The 12,914-nt window shown below is 45.5% G+C and overlaps 1 protein-coding gene across 3 annotated transcripts in view; it reads left to right on the top strand.

The window, feature by feature from the left end:
• Positions 1–12,914, top strand: part of PPARGC1B (PPARG coactivator 1 beta) — a 135,049-nt gene that overhangs the window by 91,753 nt on the left and 30,382 nt on the right. The window lies entirely within an intron of this gene.

Genomic DNA, 12,914 nt, shown 5'->3' with positions numbered 1-12,914 from the left:
CAAATCACACTGCAAGCTTGGAAATGTATAGGCTTCCACTGCAGACTGCATCCTCTGAGTCCACGTTTGGTCTGGAACGTGCGAACCGGCTATATCCTGATCAAAACCAAACTGAACTGAATTCCTCATACATCCCTAGCAATGTCCCTGCCTAGAGGAAATGGGACACACACACATACGTTTTAAGCAATTCTGATGTAACTTTATTCCTCCTCCGAAAAGTAACTGTGCAAGAATATGTGTGGCACAGTTCAAGTTTGGATAGTAGAACACACATGAATTGTTCAGGAACTATCGAGACACTGGAGCAGATAGGAGTATAGCTTCCAGACAGAGGGCTCCTAGCACTACTGATTAGAAGGCATTGTGCAGCTATTCCATCTTTTCCTCCTAAACGGATTTTGGTGAAAAGAAAAAAGAAGGGGAAGTGGTGGGAACAGAGGAGGGGTGTGAGTAGAAGATGACATTGTTTGGGTCCCCTGTAAAATTCTGTGAACAAGGCAAGGCGATTTCATGATAAAAGCCATTTCTGGAAGCATCCTTAGTCTCCTGCTTGCTGGTCTTCTGGTGCAACATTTTTGACGTGTGTGTTGTTGTTTTTTTAACCTTTCTGTGGTGGAAAAACCCCTTGGAATCTGCCCTTTGTTTGTTTGTCCAAGGAGAAGCAGAAGGGCAAGCTCTTGTTGCTTATCTAAACTACCAATACGTGCCACTCTGGCTGAACTTGGGATTTGTGGATGCTGCTGGCGTTTCTCTCTTCCTACGTTCGGTGCAGAGCATACATGTGAATATTTGAAGCTGTCTTATGCTGAAGGCCAAGTTAAACCAAATACGTTGACAGAACGATCCTGTGCATTCCAAACATCCCATGTTCTGCCAGTTCTTTGCCTCTCTATCCTCCTTTCAGCTGATTTCCCACCAGATGTGATTTTGACTGTGCTTAGTGGAGTTGAGAGGACAGCAGCTTGAGAAGCTTTAGGATCCACAGTGCCTCCTCACCCCAACCCTTTGTCTCTCGTTCATATCCTCACCCAAGGTTGGAGCTCCGACTGGGTGAGAAGCCATTGCAGTGTTTTCCACAGCTGCCGCAAGGGGTAAGAGGAGGAAATATTCCCCATTCAGATTTCTCTTTCTGAGGTCATAGGATTGTCCTGTGGTTCCTGGGGCGCTCTCTCAGGGACCATAGGATTGCTCTCTAAATGGGTGATCGCATTCGTGTATTGGGGCAATCACAGGAGTCCCAATCACAGAGTGGGAAGGAGGTTTAATCTTTAACCCCTGTGCCTTGTCCACCTGGGTATGCAGTGCAGAATCAGCATAGGCTAGATCAGGGTTGGGGGTAGAGATCTGAGGCCTGGGGGGCAGGGCAAAACCAGCCCTCCTGGGGTCCCAATCCAGTCCTCCAGGGTTCCCCAGATGGTTTCACCCCCTTTTTCTGTCCTGCGATCTAGTCTACATTTGGTGGCTTTTGCAGCTTTTGCATGTGTTTCCCCCCCTCCCCCATTTTGTAAGGTTGAAACGCCTCTCTTCAGGCATAGTTAATCGCAGTAAGAGCTTTAAGCTAGGGTAGGCAGGTATTTTTTTTGTTTCGTTTTTTGTATTTTGGACCTGCAGTGAAACCCCTGAGAGCTTCTCCAAAATGGGCTTTGGCCCTTGGGCTAAAATATATTCAACCCTCCTGGAGGTAGATGAAGGCTAGTGGGCCAGGGAGGGGATGCTGCTGTCATTTCGAAGGCATCCATCTCCTTCATCAGGAGACCAGTTGGTTTGAGTATTGGGTTTGAGTGATTGTACCTAGAGTTGGATTAGAGAGACTAATCAGAGATTCTGAAGGTGCACCAGCCACTCATCAGTTTCTGCCAGAGCTTGGCAAGGTGGCCTTGGATGTGGTATTGGAAAACCCAAGGATGCTTGTCTTGGGGGATTTCAACATTCACACAGAGGACACTTGAGGAGAGCCTGCTTGGGATATCTTGGTTGCCATAACAGTCATGGGGTTGTCTCAGTATGTTGTCACCTAATGCATTCTGCAGAACATACTCTGAAACTAGTTTTGTGGATGGAGCAAGAACCACTCTTGTCATGGTAAGATCATTTCCTGATGAAGGTTTGGTTGGCAGTGGCATTCTCCCTCTGCAGGGTTGGTAGACCTATTAAATTGATCTATGCCTGGAGACTTATAGAGTGAGCTAGAGAATTTTTCCATTGACACGGCTGGCGTTCCTGTCGAAGTCCTGTTCTCCCTATGGAACTATGTGGATGGAAAGGCTGTTGATATGATTTCTCCCCAGAGTTCTCTCATGCATTATGGAGACCAGCCAGCTTCCTAGTTTACCAGAGAGTTGGGGACAATGAAAAAGCATGATGGTGTCTAGAGTATAGCTGGCATAAATGTCACAGTGACTATGTCTGAACACAAGAGAGCATATTATTGCGCCTACTTTGTGACGGTGAGGGCAGCAAAGCATTTTCACTTTTATGCCCTTATTGCATCCTTGAGTTGCCACCCAGCACAGTTTTTTTTCAAACAGACAGAGGACTATTACTTCTAGACCCTGGGAAAGAGTCCCCTTGAGGCCTGGTGTGGCACGTTTGTTAGGCACTTCAAAGGGTAAAGTCGCTTGTACTTGCTCTAACCTTGACACCAGCATTGATAAAGTTCTAGAGAAGGCATGCAGAGGCCCATCTAATCTGGTTACATGGGGTCAACTTTCAGTTGATGCAGCCCAAGGATGTGGATAAGGTGCTTGGGTATTCATTCTGCCATGTGTGCTCAGTCCTCCCCATTTTGGCTACTATGCCAATCCAAAGTGGATTGACTGGGTGGGTCCACAAGATGATTAATCCCTCCTTGAGAGAGGGAGTCGTCTTGGTTGTCTTGAAAGAGGTGGTTGTGAGACCACTCCGTAAGAAGTTCTCACTGAACCTAGAAGATTATAACAACTGTTGCCTTGTTGCAAATGTCTTCTTTGGGGGCAAGGTGCTTGAGGGAGTGACAGCAGTCCAATTCCAGATGCTGATGGAAGAAAAGGATTATCTAGAACCATTTCATTCTGGGTTTAGGCCAAGGTTGGACCCTGAAACAGCCTTGGTCACTCTGATGAATTACCCCTGTCAGGAGAGTGATGGAGGGAGTGCAGCCTTGTTGATTCTCCTTGAACTCTCAGGAGTTTTTGATACCATCGACCATGGTATTTTGTTAGACCAGCTCTGTGGTTTGGGCTGATACAGTGTTTCTGCTCACTCCTGTGGGGCCAGTTTCAGAAAGTAGCTTTGGGGGATTTCTCCCCAAACCAATGGCACTTGAGCTTCTCCCCCATGTTCTTCTTCTTTTTTTTTTATAATTTTTTTTTCTACACTATATAAACATACAACATTACAAGAATAATAGTAATGAAACAAAAACATCAAAACTGCTACATACATATTGAATAAATGTTGAGTACTTATATGTTGAATAAGTATTACCTATACATTATCATACTACAACATAATCATTCTTAACATACAAGTGCACCCCCCACCTCGGGATCTATTCCTGAATCCAAAATCTTATCGTTTCTTCCGCTGGCGGTTTCCCACTTCCCTTAGTAAACACAAATATTAGGAACTGTTTCCAGATTCCTTCAAACTCATTTATTTTAGTTACGCCTTTTCTCCATTCCCCCATGTTCTTCAACATCTATAGGAAGCCACTGTGGGAGGTCATCCAAGGTTTTGGAGCAAGGTATCATCAGCACTGTTTCCCAGGGTCATCTCACTGAGGCGTGGAGGTGTCAGACTGCTGTTTGGACTCAGTAATGGGCTGGATGAGGGCTAACAAAGTGAAGCTGAATCCTGAAGATGGAAGAACTCTTGATAACTAGTTCCTGTACTGTACTGGATGGAGTTGCATTCCCTCTGAAAGAGCAGGTGTGCAGCCTGGTGGTGCTCTTGAATCCAACCTGGTCAACGGAGGCCCAGGTGGACCAGTGGCTTTGAGCACTTTCCACCAGCTTTGACTGATTCATCCCTTTCATGGTGAGGGATAGTCTGGCTGTGGTGATCCATGCTCTGGTAACCCCCAGGTTGGATGGATTTAAGCATTTTATGCCACCATTCAGCCAAAAAAGGCTCTCATGGCGGCTTACAAAAATATTTCTTGACAGTCCCTACCCACAGGCTTACAATCTAAAAGACATGACACAAAAGGAAAGGGGATTATGGAAGCTTCAACTAATGCAAAATTCAGTAGCTAGGACTGGTTTGAGTAGGTGGCTCCATTTCACACCAGTTCTGAAACCATTACATTGGCTGCCTATTCATTTCCAATCCCAATCCAAGGTCCTGGCACTTACCTTTAAAGCCCTAAATGGCTTGGGACCCAAATTCCTTCATGAATGCCTCCTCCCATTCTATCCTGCCTATGCATTAAGATTGTCAAATGAGGTTACTCTGAGTACCTTCAAGAAGAGAAGTGTATTATGCATCCACGAACAAGAAGGCCTTCACTGTGGTTGCGCCCTGACTCTGGAATACCCTCTGGAGGGAGATTTGGTGTTTTGTTCTGGTTTATTGTATTGTATGTGTAATTTTATGTTTCTTAACCACCCTGAAACCCACTGTTGAGGGTTTCGTGCAGTCTAGAAATATTTTAAATAAATAGATGTGAAACCCGTGGTTTGGATCCAGGATCTGCTTTCTGTAAGAGGAAGGGCTTTTCTCGCGAAAGATCCCTCTGCTGATTTTGGGGGACCCTCCCCACAGGTCACCCCATTCAGCAGGGTCACCTGATTCTCTGTGTAGCATTTTCATGGGGCTGGAGGGGCTGCCTTGGGAAGAAGGGGACAGGAATGTATACTTCTGCCAGCGCAGTTGATCCAGCTTAAATCTGGATCCAACCCCAAGTATTTCAGGAATTCTTGCAGACATATTCTCATTCTCTCTCTCTCTCTCTCTCTCTCTCTCTCTCTCTCTCTCTCACACACACACACACACACACACACACACACACACACACGAATCCACATCTTCCTCTGTCCATAGAGCCCATTCCTACTTTGGTTCTGAGCTGCTTTCACCAGGCATGCAGGGGCCCGGGATGCTCTATGTAGCGGCAGAACTATCCCATCAACTCCTAATGTAGGCTCATTCCTTTTTCTCTTTCTGGAAGCTGAGGAAAGCTCAGCATAGGAAGCTGAGGAAAGGTGGCTGTGGGTGGGAAAGGGGGTCCAGGCTATTAATATCTCTTCTGCAGATGATTAGTGCTCCATTAATTTGCGCTTGGTTTCTAAATGGGGCAAGTGTAGTAAAGCTAATGAGGAGGTGGAAGAGTAGGAGAGGGCTGCCGAGCCAATCCTCCTGTGATCTATTATTAAGAGGAAATTACAGGATAGTGCCTTGCGCATCCAACTTGATTTTTTAGAACCTGATGGATTGTTCTGCAGTGGGTGGAAGGCAATAAAGGAGGAGGGGGGCGGGGAGCTCATAGGAAGCAGCACAAAGTGACGCGGCCTGGCAATGTTAATTTCCAGCACGCAAAAGGCTTTTTTTTTTATCTGAGTCTCCAGCTTCAGCATCACCTCTACATCTCTGTGCACATGGATATTTATAGCTGAGGCTCACTTTCTGTGTGTGTGTTGCTCGTGCTCTCTAAATATATGTGGTCCCATTATACAAATCACCAAGCCAAGATGTGTGGCGCAGGTGGATGGAGCGATGAGCCAGTGGGGAAGATTGAAACCTGCAGGTGACAGGAGTTGCTTTGCATGTCTATCCCTTCTTTTCCACATCACTCACGGCCTTCCACACACACAAACACACACAAAAACTATGTTGGGGTATGTTTGTTTCACGATTTGATGAGTGCTCTCGTAATCTGGATATGCCGTGAATTGCTATTACCTTCTGTTCTCCCCTTGTTAACTTGATCCATCCTTCAGTGTAGCCCTATTCAGGCATTCTACTTGTGGGTTAGGTGAACAGTTGAACTGGGAGTGGGCTGTGCCACGTAGTCCCTCTTCTGTCATTGTGTGGGTCATGTAGTCCCTCTCTCTAGTGTTGTTCATCTGCAGAGGGATGGCTTCATGTGCACAGCCTCCGTACAAGCCAGAACTCTGCACTATTGGAGTTCCTACTCACGTGGCAGCCTCCACGTGTATAGGGCCCCCCTTTCTGCAGATGCTTGCATTGTAAGCATGGATACTAAGGGGGAGGGAATACTTAGCGCTGCCCTGCTCCCAATTCGCATATTCTCCACATGTTCTGGCCTGCCACTCCCATGATCCCTGACCATTGGGTATGCTGGCTAGGGTGGATGGGAATGGATTTAACAAAATTTGTATATCACCAACTATCTCTTGGATCAATCTTGTTTGCTTTTTGTTTCTTTTTAGTGAGCTCCTCTGGCTTATATTTTTAAGAAAAGGGAGATAACTTCTTAAATAAATAAAAATTACATCACAGAACTGTGGTAGCTGGAGCCCCTCTAACTATAGCCAAGCAGACCTTAATGAACTGGTCAGCTCAGGAGTTAAGAGCACCTGAAATGGCTGAAGGTTGTATGGGAAAGGATGAGCAAGCCTTCCCCCCCGCCCCCCGGACACACCATACTGGTGTGTGTGGGGGGGGTGTCCATAGCTCAGTGGCAGAGCACATGGTTTGCCTGCAGAAGATCCCAGCGTCAACCTTCAGCATTGCTGAATGCTGCCTGACACCCTAGAAAGCCGCTGCCAGTCATTGCTGACCATTCTGGGTCCAATGGTTTGACTCCGTATAAGGCAGCGTCCTATGTTCCTAGCTGAGCAGCTGCAGTTTCTTTGGAGTTTTGCTGATTGGATCCATCAAAGCCTGTGCAGATTGGTGCACTGAAAGTGGTCTTAAACTGGTGTCTGAAGGGACTGTGTGTGTGTGTGTGTGTGTGCATGTGCGTGCGCATCTGCCTATCTCGGGCCCGGTTCATACATGCTTATGCAATTCACATTCCTCTATGTCAAAGACAAGAAGCTTTCTGAACACTCAGTAGGCCAGAGCAGGTCCCATGAGAGTGCCTAACCAACCCCCTCCTAACCCTGGCATAACCATCCAGGTAAGCCTTGCTTCTGTGGGCTGAGCGTCAAGGGTGCCTGGTCCATTGCTTCCCCCTGCCTGCTACGCTTTGGCCTAGCTTCATATTCCACACAACCCCCTCCCTCTGCTTGACTAACTCGGCAGGAGCTGGGTCTGACAGGATGTTGGAAAAGGACTGTGTATTTCTGTGAAAAGCTAATATTATTGCTGCTTAATTCCTGTAATAAAAGGAGAGTTCATCATTCATGTGCTGGTTCCTGTGACACTTTTTGGCGTGGTGGTGGGTGGGAGGAAGGGATGTCTGCAGAGGCTCTTTGAAATGTCTCACAGAACTAATGCAAAAGAGAAATAAGGACTAGGAAGAACTTTGTGTGGGATAAGAGCTTATACCCAGCTAACCTGTGACATGGGCTGATGCAGTAACTGGCAGAAATACACATATTTTCAGTTGCTTACTGTCCTTTTAAATTTCTACTATTTCAGGGCGTATTATGGAGAGAGAGTGCTTTCTGTTCTTGTTCTTTTCTTTTAGCATAAGAATGTTCTTAGATTTCAGGTTACTAGTGCCTGCCAGATGATATTTTGCAGTGGAGTTATCCACTCATTATGAACTTTTCAAGAATTCCTTCCCCACAGTGATACCTTCACCTTCCAGCTTTATGCTGTTCTTGTAAAAGGTCCAGAATGACTGACAGACTATCATTGCGGGATGCATATTTTCCACTGAACTTCCTGAGGAAAAGATAAACAGAGCAGAAATGTAAAAGACAGGTCTTTTAAGACTGAGCAGAGCCTGATGAAACGTAGCCTGCTGAGGTCCTGCGTGCGGAAGTGTCTTGCCAATATCGGAAGGAAAATAAATTTGCTCAGAGAATGGAGCCCCCTCGGTGCCTTCCTCCTGGATGTTGCCACTATCACTTCTAACAGAGCTGACATGGATCTTTGGGGTTAATGATGGCTATTCAGAAATCCAAAGAAGCACTCAGAGTCTGTGGGACTTTTTGTTTCTTTCAAGGCATGCACAGCTCTTAAGTGCTTGAGAGCCAATTCAAACGTTCAGGCTGGCATTTGATACTAACCTCCCGTGCGATCATGCAACATCAGAATGCACACAGGAGATTGTTTGCTTGGAAACAATCCCAAAATTGTCCCGCACATGAAGAAAATAACGCATCTGGGAGAATGCTAGAAAACAGGCAAATCTTGCAACATGAATACTGAGGCAACATAGGGCAGTATCCCATTTTGTTGTTCCACTTACGCCATTGACATAGCGGTAGAATAAGTGACCTCTAACGCAATGCCAGTAGCATATGCTGGAGAGATGGGATTTTCGGGGAAACTCATCACTCCAGAATACGCTGTTGGCATTGCGCTCGAATTTGCTTACATGAATGACATCATGTGGAGGACTACCATGTGACCCCGTGTGAGCCTGAATTGGCTCTAGCCAGAGTAGAATGGAATTCCCAATATCTTACACAGTCAAATCTTTCTGTAAAGTACTGGTGGGTGTGTAAGAGAGAAGTAGATCTCCCAGCAGTCCTAGTTATCTCGTATACCACCACTGCACTGTTTTTACTGCAAGCCTGGAAGACTAGGGGGGCAGCTCCGTGACTTCCCCCTTTTTAAAACTTAAAAGCAAGGACTAAAGATCCAATCTGGATTGGGACCCCATTGTGCGAGGCAGGGGGCTTTAATCCTTTGCCCTTGCTTTGGTCCCAATCTGAATCCGGGCTCTCGCACCTGCAATTTACATTGCCTCAAAGTGATGTTTTTGTTTAAATGGATCACTTTGGGGAAATGTAAATTGCAGGCATGGGCCTCCCAATCTGATTTGGAACCCCAGCAAAGAGCAAAGGAAGCCCCCTGCCCTCCTCCCTCAGTAGAGTCCTGATCCAGATTGGGTCCCCTATGTTTGCTTTTGAGCAATGAAAAGGGGGCTCGCTCCTTGGCGTGGGGATTACTTGGAGCAACCCCGCAGGAGTAAAATACAGGATTTGGGAGGTTCACGGTGCAAGACAGCCCCCAAGATTACAGTTGACATTTGGAGGCTTGGCCCCATATTTGCTTTTTTTGTTTTTGAAGAGTTGAAGATATTGAGAAGGTTGATCTGTGACAGGTCAGAACTGAAGAACAGTAAAATAGCTGCGTGACTAATTCAGCCTATAAAATTAAAATAGCCGGTTGTTAAAATCCATTGGCTCGCCCTCCCACGAACCATTTAACTATAATCCAACATAAACAGCATTCATCTTTTTCCGCTCTTTATATTTCCAGGAACAGTTTCAGTGCTCATCATACTACTGAGATTCTTGCAACTGTAGAATTTAGAGAATCGGTAGATAAACAATTGGGGTGCAGGATTACATGGACCCAAGTACTTCCATGTGCCAAACAGATACCATTCAGAATTGATGGAGCATCCTCAGCCTGGTTTCCTAAGCAATTAAAAGTGATTTCCAATAGCTTTTGGGCCACTGCAATAGTAGCATGTTGTGACAGCACATATTGTGCTTGAGTCAACAGAGGCATTTTGCTAAAGTGGATCTTGGTGGTTCTACCTCATTATAGCATGCAGTCATGTTGACGTCAGGGATTTTTCTGCTAAGATAGGATATTGTATATTGTGGGCTAATGCAGAGGTGTGCAGAAGGTGAATAAGGACATAAGAGCCCTGCTGGACCAGACCAAGGGTCCATCTAGTCCAGCACTCTGTTCACATAGTGGTCAACCAGCTGTCAACCAGGGACCCACAAGCAGGACATGAGTGCAACAGCACCCTCCTGTCCATGTTCCCCAGCAACTGGTGCAACTTACTATCTGGATCTCCAGATGATTTGGACTTCAACTCCGAGAAGCCCCTGCCAGTATGGCCAATGGTCAAGAATGCTGAGAGCTGAAGTGCAAAATATCTGAGGAGCCACTTTCTGCCCACTCCTGGGCTACTATATGGAGGACTGGGTCTTAAGGCAGAGGGATAGATTCCATTATCATCTGTTAACGTCTAGCTCTACAAGGTCCTGCGCTATAATTAGATGGCATCAAGGTTCTCCTGTGCATATGCCTTTCTCACGATGTGTGAGACATTTTCCTGCAGGCTCTGTCAGCTCACACTGCACCCACTCTTTCTTGGACACTCAGATTCATCACTCCATTTCTTTGTCTGCATGGAGCCTGAGTAAGGCCAGTGACTACCATAACCTTTGCAGTACGATTGCCACCGAGAAGGCAAATCACGAGACCAGTTACTTTTATGATGCTGTACTTGTGCATTTCATGCTGATTTTGTTCATGCCAGTATTATCACCCCCACTGTAAAAGATCCACATACCTTCTAGCAATAAAAATAAAATAAAATGCAGGCAACTGAAGTGCTGAGTTGGTTCAATGGGCACAACCCTGCCAAAGCTATGCACTTTTAAGCCCTGTTGATTTGCATTTTAAGCATGTGCATAATTCTCCCATTGAAATCGGAATTTGAAAGTACCTAGCTTTGGATGGATTGTGCCCATGGATTTCAACTGAGGACTTCAGTTCCTGGTGTGTGTGTTTTATTGCTAGATGGCAGTTTTGCCAAGAAGTGCAAGTTATCTGTCAGGTTTTGATATAAACTGGGAGGAAAGTTAGTACTCTTAAGTTTCTTTTTCCTTCAAATTCAGCAGAGAGAAGAAGAGGGAGTCACTGCATCTGTCCATGTCTGCATTGCATTTGTATCCAGTTTTTATCCTTCAGTCTCATCTCCACCAACTAATTGGTCCTAAGCATGTTTAATTAGAAAGAAATCCCACTGAGTTCACTGGGACTTAGCCCTTGGCAATGTGCTCAGGATGGCAACCTTAGTGGATTAATGTGCCAGTTAAATTGAAAATTATCATTCAGTGTGCTATTTTTCCTGGTTGAAACATACCTAAGGCTGTGATCCTATGTATACTTGCACAGGAGTGAGTCTTACTGAATTTAGTAGGACTTACTTTCCAGTGAACACGCATATGGTTGGGCTGTTTAAAAAAAAAAAAAAAGCCAACACCAGGAAAGATAGGAAATGTCTGTAGGGAAGTGGGGAATCCACACTGACAGCTGCTGTTTTAAGAAAGTGGTTTGCATTTAATTTTTCCTTTTAAAGACAATATACATCAAGCATAAGTCATACAGCAAAATCTTTCCAACATAAGTCCCGTTCCTGAAATAGAAATATACCTATATAGAGATGCAATCTGCAGCTCATGCAGAAATAAAGCTCACCATTAAATCGCTGCGAACCTCAGTGAATGCCATTACAAAATACAGCTGGAAATAATGTTCATTGATGGGTGAATTGACTAAGGCTTCACACAACTTCTTGCCTGATATTCAGACTCTTTCCCAGGTTTGCCAGGAGATACATTCCCTTCGCATACATGAGGGAAAGCAGAAGGAATGTGTGGGATATAATGTGTGAATATGTGGGGGATGGGATGGGGGGGGGTATCCATTTAGAGATTTCCCCCAATTTTCTAGGGTCAAGGACTGATAAAAGCCCCTAGGTGCAGGTACTGTCCTATGACATCATCAGCACATGTGGCTGCTAAGAAGCCTCTTCAAAGCCCATGGCATGCATTGAATTGAACAGGCCCTTTTGGGGCCCCATATATAGTCATCCAGAGAGAATGGGGAAGCAAAGAAATGCATTTTAGAGAAACTGGGGTAGGGGAGGAGAGTGCGTTCCAGTAGTGGGCAGGGCTGGAGGCAAAGGGAGCGGGGCAAAAATACCAACATATTTTAGCTTAAAGGTCTTACTGCAAGTCATTAAGTCTTAGGAGAGGCATGTCAACCTTTCAAAATAGGGGGAAATGCACAAAGGCTGAGAAACCTTCAGTCAGGGATGGAGGAAGGGTGGCATGGCCATCTGAGGAATCCCGGAGGGCTGTATTTGACCCCTGGTCCTGAGGTTCTGATCCCCTGCCATACAGGCTGCAGCTTTTCAGAGAGACCGGATGCTAACATGTATGTACAGTGCATTCTCAGTTAAACTAGGCAAGAAAACTATGCCTCCCATGCTGCAGTGAAACTTTGATGACAGCACACATTTTGTCACTGGGAAACAAGTGGTTCTCTCCTTGCCCCTCACTCTAACACATCAGTTGCATTTGTGCATGTGTGGAGGGGGTGAGCATCACAGGTGCCTACAGTGTTCAATGTAGACATGCCTTGGAACAACCACTTTTTAATCACAGCTACATTGCCATCTTCCCTATCTGCCATTGCACAAGGGATATCCTCCCCCTTGTCAGGTGTTCAGTCTTTAGATTTAAGCAACAGCCACAATATGATGCTTTGTCCCTGCTAACACTTGTAAAGTAAAAAAGCAAAGATTAGTTCAGATTTCTCTTTTTTAAAAAAGAGCTTTATACAAATGAATAAGTGCCAGAGCAGAAGGCCATTTCCCAAATGGGGATGGGTTATTACACTGTAAAATCTAAACTACGCTCTTTATGGTTGGAAGGCTATGTACCCTTTCCTACCAATACATAGAGTCAGTCTGGTGTAGTGATTACAGTGTTGGGCTGAGATGTAGGAGACCCGGGTTCTAGTCCCCACAGCCGTGGAAGCTCAGTGGGTGACTTTGAGTCAGTCATCGACTCTTTGACACTCAGGCTAACTTATCTCCCAGGGTCGTTGTGAGGATAAAATGGGGAAGGGGAGGACCATGTCAACCACCCAATGGAAGAAAGATGGGATATATATGTAACAAATAAATAACGTCCTCTGCCCTAGCATGATGGCTGCTATGCTGTGTACATTCCTTGAATGTTTTTACCTTTGCGTTGTTCTCCTGTGGGAAGTGTTTTACTTGACAAACACCTCTTCTTACCATCTCTCTCTCT

The sequence above is a fragment of the Elgaria multicarinata genome, chromosome 3 (genome assembly GCF_023053635.1).
Source record: "Elgaria multicarinata webbii isolate HBS135686 ecotype San Diego chromosome 3, rElgMul1.1.pri, whole genome shotgun sequence".
NCBI classification, from domain to species: domain Eukaryota; kingdom Metazoa; phylum Chordata; class Lepidosauria; order Squamata; family Anguidae; genus Elgaria; species Elgaria multicarinata.
Note: the sequence above shows the minus strand (reverse complement) of the source record. Positions and strands in the feature narration are given on the sequence as shown.